This window comes from Eschscholzia californica, unplaced genomic scaffold, assembly GCF_041429995.1.
Source record: "Eschscholzia californica isolate CP2 unplaced genomic scaffold, dmEscCali1.0.p SCAF_1, whole genome shotgun sequence".
NCBI classification, from domain to species: Eukaryota; Viridiplantae; Streptophyta; class Magnoliopsida; order Ranunculales; family Papaveraceae; genus Eschscholzia; species Eschscholzia californica.
In genome coordinates this window covers 49383609-49401452 of record NW_028238198.1, presented here as the reverse complement: position 1 = coordinate 49401452, position 17844 = coordinate 49383609, and positions in this window count along the sequence as shown.

The window sequence follows — 17844 nt, the reverse complement described above, 5'->3', positions numbered from 1 at the left end:
CCCAATCAGATATGTTTTAAAAATATTAATAAAAGTAAGTAATTTTATATAAGATAATATTAATAGTAAATAATAAATATCTACAAATTATCTACCAAAATTGTCAAAAGATTTACAAAATATTTTTGAAATGTTACAAACATATGTCGTTTCCTATAACAACAACAACAACAACAACAACAACAACAACAACAACAACAACAACAACAACAACAACAACAACAACAACAACAACAACAACAACAACAACAACAACAACAACAACAACAACAACAACAACAACAACAACAACAACAACAACAACAACAACAACAACAACAACAACAACAACAACAACAACAACAACAACAACAACAACAACAACAACAACAACAACAACAACAACAACAACAACAACAACAACAACAACAACAACAACAACAACAACAACAACAACAACAACAACAACAACAACAACAACAACAACAACAACAACAACAACAACAACAACAACAACAACAACAACAACAACAACAACAACAACAACAACAACAACAACAACAACAACAACAACAACAACAACAACAACAACAACAACAACAACAACAACAACAACATGAATATGTCACCATGAATATTCACTATATATTTCGCTTATGGGGTCAGTATCTTAAAATGTCTTAAAGAATAGTTACATAATTAAAATATTTATTTTTGGGTTTTGGTATAGGAAGAGCATTTTTTAGCAAAGGCAGTGCATTAGATAGGGAGAGTACTCTTTTTAAAAGAGGGAGGGATAAACATTTTTTTTAAATACCCAAATTTATACTTTTGTCCCTCCCATCAAACTATTTTGGACCAAAAGAGAGAGAAGAGACTATCCTCCTGTTCGACTAAAAACCTTCGTTACGACCGACCGATTTTAAAAAAACCTTCATGAATAGCAACTGCAAATTTTAAAAAAATTCGGCCAGAGCTGTTGAAAAAATAGACTAATTTCAGCCATCTCAGCCGAAATTTGTTACTATTTTCAGCGGGACCGGCCGAAATTTGTTATCTTTTTCAATCGACCCAACCGAAATTTGTCATCTTTTTTAGTCGTTACGACCGAAATTTGTTGTCTTTTTCACCCGACCCTACCGAAATTTGTTGCTTTTTTCAGTCGATCCAACCGAATTTTTTTTACGAAAAACAACGACCTAAAACCCTAAAACGTTTGTTCAACCATAGAGGAAGACAAGAAAACGATATTTCTTTACCTGATACATATTATCTTTATTATAAATGTCTTTGTTTAAGTCGATAACTTCGTTTAAGTTGATGTCCTTGTGTTAAGTCGATAGTTTCGTTTAAGTCGATGTCTACGTTTAAGTCAAAGGAATGTTCTTTCTTGATGTAGGTTGCCTCCGTCATTAACGGTGGTTCCTCATCCATGAGATCTTGAGGCATCATTAAAAGCTCGAAACTAAGACTATAGTGAAGGTAAACTAGTTTTTTAATACTAATGGTGATGTTGATAGTAGTGACGATATTTAGAGTTTTGGTTGTTTATGTGAGAGAAACTATAAGTTAATAAAATATTAGATTTATTATTAATTTTTATTTAAATCCTTCTATTTTGACACTATTTATTAAATGATCCTTATAACGCCCTCCTTAAACTAGTTTGGTAAAGGAAGAGCAAATACATAAATTGACCTTTCAAACTCACTGCCTTTACTAAATAGTGTTCTTCCTATACCAAAAACCTTATTTTTTTAGAATTCCGTATTTAGAAATTTTTAGGAGACATCAAGTCTTAATATGGCATTTCAACAAAAAAAAAAAAAAAGTCCTAATATGGCTTACAAATATCTCCACATTCGGTCCATTAATGTATATCAATGTCTCTATTAAGTATTAACTATCATCTTAAATGAGTTTAAAAAAAAAAAAAAAAACTATCATCTTAAATGTGGTTCCACCAGAATTCCAAAATAGTCCCCTATAAAATTAAGATAGTCGGGTGTTACTGTGGCATCTCTTCTATTTATCATTCAACCAAAGATGGCAAAAAGGTAAATTCCACCCTATCACGCTTGTATTAACGAGGGAAGCAAGTCCAGTCCTTTTAGCTCACAACTCAGAGGAACCCGTCAAAAATGACCACCTCGTGGGACCTACCTCTGTCGCTTAAGCAACCGGCGATCACCGGTTGGACGCATCAGAGAGGGTCTTGACTGTTCTGCCCATAACTCCAAACAACACTATATAGGCCATCCCATCCTGACGCCCCATCCTGACGCCCCATCCTGACGCCACACCCTTCTACTTCTATCCTCCCACTTTCTTTCTCTAAATTAACTCTGGTTAATTGTTTTCTGTTGCAGTCCACACTTCGGTTTGTATTTATAATTACTACATTTATGTTATCGTACTTGTTACATCTTGATTATAAAATGATTTATCAATATTTGATAATTATTAATGTAGGTCGTGATCAATTTTAAAAAAAATAAAAAATTATTTTCTTTTGTCTGTAAATGTTGTCGCTACAGGTTTGAAATGGAAATACAAAACAGTTCGATAGATTGTTTTGATTTCTTTTTCTAGATTCCTGCTCTCGACCCACACAAATGTCAACACATGTTGATCTGAAGCAATGGAAAGTTGACACGTGGTATTCAAGATAGAGTTATTAAATAACCTTATCGCGTGATGGTGGTCCATATCGGTAGGTGTAATGTTGGATGGTTACGTGGAAGACGACATAGTTGGCATTAAGTTAAATCACCTTAATTAAAAACAAAACAAAGTTTAAAGTTGATAATTTATTTAATTGTTAACTAGATATAATTGATTAAAGTGAGTTTAGTGAATTGATGTTTGAAAGATTGGAGGCATAAGATGGGATTGGCTTGGAGAACCCAAGCATAAGGATGATGTTTTTATTTAGAAGACAAGGTGGGCTAAGTGACCCCACCTTGATTAATTAAATATATTTCTCATCTTTTTTTTTTTTGCTGAACAAATATATTTCTCATCTTGAGTGAGAGGAAATGATCTTGTTTGCTTTCTTATTCCTTTGGTTTTATTTTTCTCTAATGAGTTCTCAGTGGGAACATTTTAACAAAAAAAAGAATAGTGGGAACAACCATTTAACTATAGAGCAAGACTTTTACCAAAATAAATAAATTATGGAGTAAGATGAATGTAGTTGCCAACAACTCTTGGTTGGAGTGGTAAGACGTTTAATCTTCCACTCTGTAGGTCAAGGGTCCGAGACACACTGACAATTTCAAAAAAAAGAAGATGAATGTATTTTTTCAACCAAAAACAAAAACGAAAAGATAAATGTAGTTCACTTGTTTGCTTTGTTTTTCATTTTTTATTTATTTCATCTTTCTCATAATAAGAAATTCATTAATAAATTGTATTCTCAATTTATATAGACTGTTTAGTAGTCTTTGCCAATTCGTTTTCCCGACATTGGTTGTTCTATTTACATATATAAACATAAAAAAACAAAAGATTCACATGGATTTGATTTGTTGTAGCATTTTTGTGTGTTTAATGTGGTGGAGAACACTTCCTCATCACATGAAAATGATATTTTATAGACTTATCTGAAAATTCAATATGATTAAAAAAGCAAATAAAATGTATAGAGAGTTCCATGAACATTCATAAGTGATTCTCAAGATCAAATAGCTCGCCACTAAGTCTTAAGAGTGATCATGATAATTGATCTTTGATTCCATATAAACTACATTCTTAACTTTTATTTGCCCATATAAAATTGCACGAAATGTCGAACTAAATTACATCTCACATAAATACTATATGGACCTCTTTAACAAAAAAAATACTACTCCATATAGACCTTCTATATTTTGATTGGGTTGCATAACCAGGTGAGTTGAAACTTTTCCTATGTAACCTATCAATTACTAGGGTTATCGATCTCATGACTTCATCATGTTTGAATAGATATACAACCACTGCAATGATCAAGCATTAACTTTTATTTATAACTTCTAGAGCTTTTTTTTTGGATGAAATTGGAGCTTCTTCACTATGGTAGTGTGTTATGCTACATGTTCAATTTTAATCAATTGTATTTTACTTTTATCAAGAAACAATTTAATAATATGTGGACTCAGACTCTTCCGATCTTCTCCATGACTATAAATTGTTAGCCGCCCGTAATCCCTTTAAGAAAATGTTAAAATCATTTTCAACAATCTGGTTTTCTGATTTGAATAAAAACCATGGGTCTCTTCGTCTTATCCAAGATGAGACAATCTTGATCTAAAAGTAACTTGGTCTATATTTGATAATAGCAACAGACTCAAAGATCACTCTAAAAACTAGTGTAATGAGTAAAAATGATTGAAGAAAAAAGAAAAGAACGAGTGCCTTTAGATAAGAGGTGCCGATATAATTTATGTTCGAAACTTTAGAAATTCAATTACAAAAGTCTGTTAAGACTTTCTCTCTCTGAACTATTTTTCTTTTGACTTGCTCTCTGAACTATTGTAACTAACTTTTCTCCTCTATATAGACGAGCTCTCGTCTATAAATCCGAGCCTGTCTCCTTGTAATAGATGCGAAGAATTGTTTTGAATTATTTAAAATATGAACATATAGTACAATAAGCCACCTGTTTATAATTTGCTCAGAACATTTGGTTGTACTTGTTATCCTCATCTGACAACTTATAAAAATGATAACCTGAACCCCAAATCATTCAAGTGTATGTTCTTGGATTTAATTTTTGTCACAAGGAATACAAATGTTTTGACACTTCCTCTCATAGAATTTATCTTTCCAGAATTGTGATCTTTTATGAACTTTTATTATTTTCCTTTTGCTATGGCACCAAGTTCTTCCTCTACAAGTAGCTTTCCTATCCTGAATGTTGTCCCAATTCCTACTCATTTATCATCATACAACACTATTAAGAGCATATCCCTGCCAAATATTTTTTCATCACATATTTCTGGAGAGAACATAACTCCATCTTCTTCCTCAAGTCAAGCTATTCTTAACCCCTTACCCACAACTTTACATCTCATGAGAACTAGACTAAACTTTTTTATACAAAAGGGCAAGTATATTGCAATCTATTTCACTTCTCCGTTTGTCATCTTCTTGCATATTCTTCTCATACACTTTTGGATGAGCCTATTAAGCCAACCACATACAGACAGAGCCGACCCTGGGCCTAGGCGACCCAGGCGGTCGTCGCCTAGAGCCCCAAATTTAGGGGCCCCAAATTTAGGGACCCCATTTTATATAGGCCAGCGCTTTGGGGAAAGCTAAATAGTTTCCGGGGTGTGAAATTTTAAAGGGAATATGTAAAATTTTAGAAATTTTCTGGGGAAATAAAATTTAAGGGGAAATAAAAAAAAACACTCCACCTCACCTCTCTCTCTCCACCTCACCTCTCTCTCACCACCTCACCTCTCTCTCTTCTCCGACAAGGTCGCCGGCCGGAAAATTTTCCGGCCGGCGACCATTAAAAAAAAAAAAACAAAATTTCACTCTCTTTCCCTCGGGACCTTCAACAGATCTTCTCTCTCTCTCTAAAAAAACATTTTAGAGAGAGAGAGAGGAGGGAAAGAGAGTGAATTTTTTTTTTAATGGTCTCCGGCCGGAAAATTTTCAGGCCGGCGACCTTGCCGGAGAAGAGAGAGAGAGTGGTGGGAAGAGAGAAGATGAGGTGGAGAAAGAGAGGTGAGGTGGAGAGAGAGAGGGAGCTGAGGTGGAGAAGCTATTTTGCTTTCCCCCTAAATAAAATTGTCAAACATTTATGCAGAAAAGAATTAGTAACTACTAAACAGAAAGAAAAAGTACAATAAACCATCGGACTTCATATGATTAAACTCTTCAACGTATAACACAAACAAATACATTAAACTCATCAACATGTATACAGAAAAGAATTAGTAACTACTAAAGAGAGAATGAAAAAAAATATAAACCATCGGACTTCATATGATTAAACTCTTCAACATATAACACAAACAATTTTTTTTTTCCATAAAAAAACAAATACATTAAACTCATCAACATCTTCTCAATATTTTCTCCAAACACATTTAGTAACGTATTTTATCGTAAAAATACATTAAAAAATAATGAAGTTGAAAAGAAAAACAAAAATCATTTTATATATTAGTAAACCTAAACGTGCTTTTACAACCTCAAGATTTACAACCACAAATTTTCTTTTACAATCAAAGACATCTATCTTTTCTCCCCCGTTCCTTCTTATCTTTCTCACTACCGATTTCAGTGTTTCTCCTGTCCAATTTTTTTTTTTAGAAAATCAAATTAAAATTCTTCAATCTGGAATTTGTTTAAAGGAATCAATTTAAATTTCGGGTAGACACTAATCAAATCTACAAAGATAAGTAAGATAAGAAAATAAAAAAACAACAGGGATAATACAAATCAACATGGACACACTAATCAAATGAAAATGTACTTACATTCATACGGTTGATGAAAACCTCCAAACAAATAAAAGAAAAAAAAATTATAGTTAATTCTTCAAAGATAATCAAATTTTGAAGGGAAAAACTTAAACTTCTCATGTCAGATGAGACTTTTGGGGTAAAAAAAGTAAAAAACTTAAACTTATCAATAGAAAAATAGAACTTGAAATCAGAAATTAGAAACAGAAAAAGTAAAGAAGTTGACATACACCGGGCCAAAAGGCTGTTAGCATCCATCTCTATTAGCACCAGGTCCAACTGCTCATTTCTCTGTTAGCACCGTACAACTATGTAGGCACCGGCCAAAGCCAACTTAACCTTAACCCCTCCATCCATCTCTCACAAAATCTGAATCAAATTGGGAATTTATAACTTTTTCTCTCTAACCTTTCAAGTGATCAGACTGCGTTTAGGGAATTAGCTAGGGCAATTATGAAGTTTGTGAGGTTTATGAGAGAATTGAGAGTTCAAAACAACAACAAATGATGGAATTGGAAAGGCAGAAAATGGAGTTAACTAAAGATCTTGAGTTTCAGAGGATGCAGATGTTTATGGATACTCAAATTGGATTTTGTAAACTAGTAGCAGTAGGGTTCTTCATCTATCTTTCAGAACCCTAAATTTTTTCTCTAAATGAATTCGAGTTTATTTTCGAAGTTGAATCGGTTAAGGTTAAACCCTAAATCTATCCACCAGTTATGTGAAACTCGATCAATTTATACAAGTAGATTTTCTAAGATCAATCTTTATTCGAAGATTAGTCCACTTGGAAAACCTGGTACTAGTGTGATTTCTGAACTTGAGAAATGGACGGAGAAGGGAAGACCAGTTCAATTAATCGAGCTTCAACGTATTATTGGTGACCTTCGGATGTGTAAGAGATACTCACAAGCCCTTGAGGTTCTCTTTCTCTACATTTCTCTCACTCATTGTTGATTCAATTAGTTCAATATTTATGTATATAGATAGAAACCCATTAAAGACTTGAAATTTATAGTTAGGTTTTGTTCTACTAATGATCTTAGAAAGTTTGATCTTCTCCTTGAAGATGGAAGAAGCAAACCAAGGTGAACGTTACCTACATTAAAAATCGGTGCTAATAGAGAACACGGGTCAATGACCATTGACCCGAGTCACTAAAATTTCCGGATGCTAACAGCCTTTCGGCCAGGTGCCTTTAGAAGCACCCTTTGCAATAACACAAATTTCAAACAATAGAAAATTAGGAATCACATTAAGTTTGCCACAACACAAATTTCAAACAATAAAAAAAATTACATAACTCAGAGAGAATCTTGAGTTGGTGGAGACTTTTGGATACTATTGTTTTACTTGAGAGTGAAAGAGGAGTTGAGAAGACTAATTTATGAGGAAGTACGTGGGTGTAATGGGGGATGCCAGTGGGAGGAGAGATAGAGAGATTTTAGTGGGTAGTTTTTAACTAACAATCAAGGAATACAACTATCCCACAATTTCCTCACATAACAATCGAGGAATTACATAACAATAACAATTGTAAATCGTGGAAGAAATGAGAGATGATGGGAGATAAAATAGGAGTTCGGTAAATGACTAAATTAACCTCTAATAGGGTTCTTAATTACTCAAACATTTAAACCGTATATATTTTGGGATATCTTCGTCCGTCAGATGCAAAAACCACACAAAGAATGAACGGCCAGACTTATCTCCTGAGTAACTAACTGAGCTGTTTTAATATAATAGATTTGTTTTATATGTAATTTTATTAACTATAAACTTTTTTAAAAAATGCCAACTTCTTAAAAAGTCAGGGTCGGTACTGCATACAGACAGGCATCTAAAGATCTAAGGTGGTGTCAAGCTATTTCAACAGGCTAAGGAATAAAACTTTGGTTCTTGTTCGTTGCCGGTCCTCCATGAATATATCTGGTGCAAGCTAAAACAGTCAGATGGCAGTGTGGAAAGATATAAGCGTCAATGATCATCAATGTTTGTTGAAGTCCAGGATAAGTCTATCTTGGTCCTGCTCTTATATGTTGATAATATAATATTGACTGGAAATCAATCTGGCAGTGTTCAAACACTCATACATACTTTGGATTCTGAATTTGCAATTAAAGATGTTGGCTCACTCCATATGTTTCTAAACATTGAAGTAAATAACAATCATTCTGGAGGTTTCCTTCTTACTTAGTTGATGAGACATGGAAATGTCCCATCTGAGTCTCTTAATTTAGACGAGTTAGTCTCTCCAGAGCAGTTACTCTCACGAATTACTCTCTTTTATGTTCAGGTACCTTTTTACAGAGTTACGCGTGCAAAACGGATAAAGTCGGAAAGAATACAGACCAGGGGCATTTTGGTCATTTGTTGATTCTGACTTCTTGGTCAAGATTAGTGTTCAGATGGAAAGTAGAGTCCAAGACGAGCCCGTAGGCGAAAACGGAAGTCAAATCGGAGTCCGGATCAATAAAATAGAGAAGGTCAAAGTTCGGGTCAAACTTGGTGGACTAAATGACAAGACGGACACATGGCATGCATCCAGGAAACGATCGCACGAACCAGAAGAGATGCGGGCTACATTCGGGTACGGAAGGAAGGCGCTCAGGGGTTTCACGTTGTGAGGATCCAGTGCATGGGTTTCATCTTATTACAATAGGACCGGGACATCCAACGGACAGAGAGAAAGGAAGACTAGATCGGACGGTCCATGTACCACCAACTGAATTCAAATTTTCCCTCTCTCCCGGCTTCTTTAGGAACTATTCAAAAACAGTTTACAGAGAGAGAGAGAACCGAGAGATAGAGATGGAAGAAACATTCGATTCAGTTGAAGATTTTCAAGAGATTTCCGTGGCTGATTTGCGAGAATACGTCCATATCTCACGGGTGCTCACATTCGATTCTCTTTCTTATCTTACTATCAAACAGAAAGAGAGATAAGACCGAGAGAGAGAAGGAGATATTCTCGGCAAGAATCAAAACATAAGAGGAGAGATTTCGATTGGTTTGTGGTCTATAAAACAGAAGAGACTTTTTGGAAAGAAGGAGGACGAGTTGTAGGGTTTTAAGGAAGAAAAAGAGTTTTAAAAAGAGAACAGGAGAGAGAGAGAGAGACAGAAACCGAGAGCTTATCAGTTTTAGTTTTTCTTAAATTTTTGATTTTTCTTTTGTTTCCTCTGCTTCTTAGTGAGAGAGAGAGAGAGAGATTACAGAGGAAGGGAGAGAATTAGAGAGAGACAGAGAGATTAATAAGAGAGTTATTGTAGAGAGATAGAGAAACAGAAACTCGGTTTTAAGAAAATAATTTGATTTTTCGTGATTTTTGATTTCTCTTGTTGTTTTCTACTTCTTAGTGAGAGAGAGGGAGATTACAGAGAAAGAGAGAGAGAGATTACAGAAAGAGTGAGAAAGAAACAGAAAGGTTAGAGAGAAAAAGAAAGTTGAAGAAGATGAGAAAATAATTTTCTCAGAGAGGAAAATATTTCCGGGAAGACGAGAAAATCGTTTTCCCTAGGGGTGCGTTTGGCAGAATTCTCTGAAAATCAGAAGGAAATCACTTCCTTAGGCTCTGTTTGGTGGGAAAATCGCATAAAAGTTAAGTTTCTTTCTTCTTTTTCTTATACTAATTCAAATATTTATCGTTTCCAGCATGAGTAGCTAAATCTTTTCTATCTAGGGTTTTAGATGAAGTCATAATAATTATTTTCTCGATAAATTTATTAAAGTTTTTACTATTTTAACGATAATATCTTCCGGGTTTTTAGACCGTTCATGGACTAAAACCTGAGTTATATAAAGAACTATCTAATTAGATCAAAATTAAATTGTCGTTAGAATTGTTAGGAAGACAGATTCGAAAATCCTAGGTTCCCTTTTTCTGAATACCGACTTATTTCTTTATTTATTTTTGAGTTTTATATTTTATTTTTATTTTACCTCCATTAAACCATTTTTAAATCTTAATAGTTTTAAGGTTAGAATTTAGTTTGACTTAGTCTCTGAGGAACGAACCGGTCTTACCGGAACTATTACTTGACGCCCGTATACTTGCGGGTGGAGACCTTTTAGGGCAACCTTCTAGGCCCATCATTAGTAAAAGTATGCTTTTGAATTACTTTAAAAGACAGATCTTCCTGACTCGAAGCCTAGTATCGCTTCTGTCTCTTTTGGCCACTGTGTGACTAAGCTGGTGTTGGAAAAAATTGGCGTTTAAGTTAAAATGGAAGGTGGAAAAAATAATCGATGAATAAAACCACGTTGATCACTAGACTTTAAAGCTCGAGAATCTCGATTCTTTTAGACAGTAATTCGCCCCCTTTTGGTATGAAACCACGAGTACACAACGGGTCAGGAATTATGCGTTCAGGATACGATGAAGCCCTTCAACAACTGTTTGGTTCAAAGTATGTACGCTTTGACCAAAACCAAGAAGACTCTGTATTAATAAACATATAATGGCAAAGAAGAAATCGACTCCGAATACGCCAAATACTTTGTACACAAAATACCCAAGAAACCTTATGACTTGATATTAAATAAAAGATGAGAACAAGACAGAGAGAGTGAAAAATTCGTTGTGTATTCTGGGGGGGGGGGGGGGGGGTGGGTGGGTGGGGGGCTTATGCCACTTGATTTATAGTAAACAAAGGGATTCACATGCATTGGATGTGTCCATCCATAATGGGTTATCATGCTCATTCATCACGCCTCACTCTGTGACGGTGGATTCAAAAAAGGAAGTGGTTCATCCCTTCATTTTATATTCATTTACTTCCCTCCATTTTTTCAATTTAAAAATATCCAACATTCCCCCACCATTTTAAAATTGAAATAAAGGAAAGGTATAAAACAACATAGCGAAATCGAGGCAAAAACAAAACAAAACAAAACAAAACAAAACAAAACAAAACAAAACAAAACAAACAATTTTGGAATAAAAGACGATTTTGGCATTATCGTAGAAACTTGTACATAAATGATAGGTATCTTATGGATTTAAACCTTCACTTAGTGCAAACCACTCAAATTTTATCAGAATGCTATGGTGAACGTATCTTGAACCAAGAATCCTTAAATGATAAAACCAGAGTCATCGCGCATACTCGTTTCAGAGGATAGAGTGTTCATACTCCGCACGTTAATGGCCATGCGCAATATCCCTTTCATGAGTCTTCTTCAGAAAACGGTCTTATTTTCTTAGGAAACGGCCTGACTTCTACACTCACTTAGGTAAGTCCACTTGAGGTGTTTCTGCGAGGCACCACTTAAAAGTTCGGACTTATTAAGAATTTTCATTCATCCTTTGTCTTGCAGAAATACCAATACTAGCTTAGAAATGGGAGAATATAGAACGCTAGTATTCCATAATCGCGAAAGCTTTAACTTGTTAGTACCCGTTGAACTTTGTCTATCTATTTCAAGACATAAGTTGGGTTCCCGTTAAAGGCAATCAACCTTCATTCACAGACCTTAGCCCATTTCTTTTCCTTTAGAGATAAGTTCTCTAGATAACTCTGAAATCTTTGAGAATATTTGTCTAGATGACAAAAACTTTAGAAAATATTTCTCTACAAACAAAATTGATTTAATACAATCAACCATAACTTTACATGAACGACAATTGATGGCACCGATTTTGGCCAAAACATTTTATGAGCAATAGTTTCTCAACCGTCTACTACTTGTCTCATGTAGCTTACGCAAATTAATTCTTCACTCAGCTTCTTTCTAGTCCACATGACTAGAGAAATTAAATAAGTCAATTTTAGTGAAATTAAATCACCACTTGTTTCTTGAATGCCCAAGATAACAACATCTCACAACATGAGGATCTATGTATGGATCCAAGATGAATCCACCAACTTTTGTAATTGTATTATCTTAATACAGCGTGATATTCTTTAAAATAAAAAAATATCATGTCACTTGAAAATAAATAGTTCAAAATGAACTATAACTGTACCCTTACTCAATACAATTTCCATTCATTATATTCTTCACTCAAGAATATGATTATTCATTTCTTATATCTTTAATTCTAAGATCACCACTAACTTTTTCATCATCTCAAAGTTAGAAGTTACCATTCATTTCTTCCCAAATAATGAATTTATATTTTGATGAGCATTATTAACCACTTGTTAAATATTTGATGCTACAAAATAATGCTACGTTATTCGGTAGGCTTCAATTCCTCAAACACATATCGTCTTATAAAATCTCAATTAGAAGGTTTCACATGTTCATAGATAACAAAATGATGTACTAATAACATGAAATAAAATACTTTTGTCTCTCTAAATTCAACGTATATAACTCACACATGATGCACCTCTTGTACCAAAGGATTAAATTTCACTGTCTCGTAAATGACTCAAGCGCACTTTCACCTAACACACCAAAATCACTTTTCTCTAAGGCTCGTAAATACCTCTTCAAGTTGGTAACCACTTGGATTCCAAAAACCAAATAATTTTCACGAACGATAAAATGGACCAACATTAATGTTAAAGGTCTCATAGTAACCACAAAATCAACCTTAACAATGTATTATGGCTATAAGATATTTTAACATAGCATGATTAATAAAAGATATCAAAGTTTACGTCATTTTATTACATAAAACCATGCATCAAATTTAACTGAAATACTTACAGGTGTTCCGCTTATTTTATTCACTTAGTTCGCGTGATCATATGACGAGATGTTTATTGAAATGACTTCCATTTCAACTACAGATTTACTGTCTAAAAATTGTTGGAAAAAATTGGCGTTTAAGTTGAAATGAAAGGTGAAAAAATAATCGATGAATAAAATCACGTTGATCACTAGACTTCAAAGCTCGAGAATCTCGATTCTTTTAGACAGTAATTCGCCCCCTTCTGGTATGAAACCACGAGTACACAATGGGTCAGGAATTATGCCTTCAGGATACGATGAAGCCCTTCAACAACTGCTTGGTTCAAAGTATGTACGCTTTGGCCAAGACCAAGAACACTCTGTATTAATAAACATATAATGCCAAAGAAGAAATCGACTCCGAATACGCCAAATAGTTTGTACACAAAATACCCAAGAGACCTTCTGACTTGATATTATATAAAAGATGAGAACAAGAGAGAGAGAGTGAAAAATTCGTATTTTATTCAGGAGAGCTTATGCCACTTGATTTATGGTAAACAAAGGGATTCACATGCATTGGATGTGTCCATCCATAATGGGTTATCATGCCCATTCATCACTCCTCACTCTGTGACGGTGGATTCAAAAAAGGAAGTGGTGCATCCCTTCATTTTCTATTCATTTACTTCCCTCCATTTTTTCAATTTCAAAAATATCCAACAGTTGGATGGTGATTTGTTATCTGGTCTGTCTGACTATAGAAGCTTGGTTGGTGGCTTGAAATATCTCAAAATGACACGACCAAATAATCGCATTATCCGTGAATTACATTGTTCAGTTTATGCAATTTGCAAAACTACTCATCTTCAACTTCTGAAGAAGATTCTCGGATATGTCAAATAACAATTGATGTTGGATATTCTATTACGATCAGTGATTTACAAGAACTCAATGGGTATTGACTAAGACTAGACTGTCCAGACAGCAGAAGATCAACAACTAGTTTCTGTGTAGAGCTCGGGAATTCTTTAATTTCCTGGTGTACTAAGAAGCAACCCATAGTTGCTCGATCATTAACAAAGGCTAAATATAAGGCACATATTTGTCCAGAGTAGACATTTCAAAAAATGTAACGAAATTCGGTTAGAAATGTTGGATTGTCTAGTCCAAACATGTCTAAATTGTCATGATTTTTATGCATGACTCACGCATAACATAGATTTGGTACAAAAATAGGATCGACTACATTTCTTTATATACCTGATGGACCCAAAAGGGCTACCACCCGCAAGTATACGGACGACAAGTAATAAACCAGGTAACACTGGGTCGATCCACAGATACTAGTCAAATACGTTCTTAATCCTAGAATTAGCACAATTCTTCAAGTTGGTGAGGATAAAATAACAAAATATGCAAACAAATTACGATACAAGGAAATCAATGGGGGAAAAAGCCCTGGGTTTCGAATCCGCCTAATGGTGGTCAAATAATAAACCTAACTATCAATGATATCACAGCTGGATTTCTCAAATGATGATAAGTTAATTATTGACTTACAACTAATAAGTATCAACCATAAAAGAATTTAATCTAGTAAGTGGTGGATCAAATGGGAGACATAACCAATGAAAACTATACCATCAACAAGATCGAACTGATCTACCTATTGACTAACAAACATCAATCATAAAAAATCTAATCTAATCATAACAGATCAAACTTAGAAGGTCAAACAATGAAAGAAAATAACTAAAATTATAATAAGAGTTTAAACAACGATATAATGATGAAAAAGGATTTATACATTAAAGATGATCAAGGTTTCATCTAAATCCTAGATAGGAGATTTAGATACTCATGTTCATCAAAAATATCATAAAGTATTTTATTACAAAGTCTAAGATCAAAAGAAGTACAAGAAAGATTTTCACCAAATGAGAGATTCAAGATGAAGAAGATGATGAACATGGAAGAAGAAGATGGTAATCTCTAATAAAAGCTTTTATCTCTATCTTTCTCTCTAAAGCTACTGTAATTGTTCTTCTTCTCCCTCTTTCAAAAACTTGCTCCGTACACATCTCTCTCTCTATTCTTTTGTAATATGCACTCTGTTAAAGCTTTGAAGAAGAAGAAACAATAATGATTAAAAAGTGCTCTCTATGTTCTTCTCCTTCTCTCTCTAATATTTCTTTAATACCCAGAGAAGAAGAAAAACAACCGACAGGTTCTGTCCAAGAGGACCCTCCTTTCAATTTTTATTCCAGTCCTCCCCTCTTTGTGAGAAGAGGAGATGCATTTAGATAGTACATCATGTTAGAATTTCTGTAGAACTTTAAAACTAACCTAAAGACATAAATATTTGATCTTGCCCTAAATTAATCATCACCATACAATGAAACAACAAATCAAATCATATTAGAAATGTAAATAATTACATACATTTGTTTTGGAGGATAGTCTAATAGAATAATCCAAATGCCTTTTCCCTTCTAGTCAAAACAAAAAGTAAGTAGTAAAAGAGTCTTCACCTCTCACTCGTTTTAGCAAAAGAAAATAGGTTTCTGAGAATTGCTTGTACGGTTGAGGTGGGATCCCCCTTCTTTTATAAAGTGGAAAAAAATCTTCCAACTATCCCACCCATTAAAGGAAGTGGAGGAATAAGGGGTACACCAACCAACGGGAAATTGTAACACACCGTAGCAGTTTTATTAAAACACAAAACAATATTAGAGTCAATCAAATGACTTATCTCTTTCCACTTTGGCATCAATCAAAAATCTCAATAAAAAATAGTGTTGTATTTGACCATAATAGTTTTATTTAATGGTATAAGAATAAGACAAATTTTATCAAACATTTAAACAAAATAATTTACATTCTCCCACTTGGTCAATACAAACACATAGTTGTATTTTACAAAAGTAATATTCTGTTGAAGAGTATAAAAGAGGGTTGCTAGCATCATGTCTCTACCATGTGAGAACAACCTTGGTTAAAGAAATTTTGAAGGAAACAGATGACTTCGTTGAATCCTTTTTACCACATTGGAAGGCTTATGGATGTTCTGTAATGTCTAATTTTTGGACTGATAGAAAAGGAAGATGTTTGATTAACTTCTTAGTTGATTGTCCTGAAGGAACAATTTTTCTAAAGTCTATCGATCCATCTGAGTACAGTAAGGATGCAAATCTCATTGTAGGCATGATTAACGAAGTTATATAGAAGATGCAGGCGAGGATAATCTTGTTCAGGTATATCTTTTAAGTTATAATTTTAATTTATTTTTACATTCACCTTACATTAATTACTAACTATTGTGAATACTTTGGTGGCTGCCCACTATTGGATCATCTAAAAGAAGGACGAGGTGTACTTTTTGAATTGATAATTATCAATTGTTGCCCAAGAGATTAGAACATGAGGTGCCCTTAAGCAGTAGATGAAGATATTAGTGTTACACCTCATCCTCACTCACTCTCATACGTGTTGACTCTTTGGGATTCTCATTTGGGTATTTATACCCCTTCTCATGTAAGCTTTTAGTAGTGATGAAGAAGGAAGTTGAATAAGAGTTTAAAGACTTAATTTACTCTCTCTGTTTCTTTCATTTTATATCACTAAATAGTTTAGCAAATAGCAATCAATTTTCAATTTTCTATCACGTTATCAGCACGATCGTTTCTACAAGCGGGTAAAGAGTTTTCAGTTATAAACAAGGAATTGTCTTGAAGACCATCTGAAGATCAAAGTAAGTAGTGTTATTACATTTCAAATGTCAAATCTAACCAATATAAACTTTGCAGTTCTTGACCTAACGGGAAAGAACTATATCAATTGGGCTCTTGATGTTGAATCTTATTTAGAGGAAAGAATTTTAAAGAAAACCATAGCAGAGGGTAATAATGAAACTTCTCAGAATCGTGCGGTTGCACTGAATTTTATCCGACGCCATCTATGTGAAAACCTAAAGTCAGAATATTTAAATACGAGAGACCCTCTATTACTATGAATTGGTTTAAAGAAGCGTTTTGATCATTTAAAAAGAATTATCCTTCCTAAGGCCCTAAATGACTGGCTTCACCTAAGACTACAGGATTATAAACCTGTTTCTGAGTATAGTTCTATTCTGTTTAAAATAACGATAAAATTGGCACATTGTGGTTTTCCTATTAGTGAAGAACAAATGTTAGAAAAAATATTTTCAACTTTTCATGCTTCAAATTGGAATTTGCAAGAACAATATAGAAACATGAATTTTAAATGTCATTTGGATTTAATTTCATGTCTTCTGGTTGCGGAACAAAATAGGGAAGTGATTATGAAAAATATAGAAGTCCGGGCAACTGGATACACTAACTTTTCCGAAACATATTCCACATCCTTCTCTACTGAAAGACGAGAACGTAACCAAAAAAGTCCTGGTCGTGGCAACTACCACAGTAAAAGTTCGGAGGAACATGATCGTGGTGACGATCAAAATAAAAATAACAGAAGCGGTGGTTACCGTTCTGGAGGTCGCGGTCGTGGCTACGGCCGAGCTCGATGGACAAATAACTCGGATAATAGATACAAGCCGTATAATCGGAAAAATAAAGGGAAGAAGGTGGTAAATGAACCTTCTGAAATGAAGAATCAACCCTGTTTTAAATGTGGTATGGCAGGGCATTTACAAAGAACATGTAGGACTGCTAAACATCTAGTAGATCTTTATCAAACATTCTTAAAGAAACGTACTGCCGATGTAGAAACAAATCATATGGAAATCAATGATTCT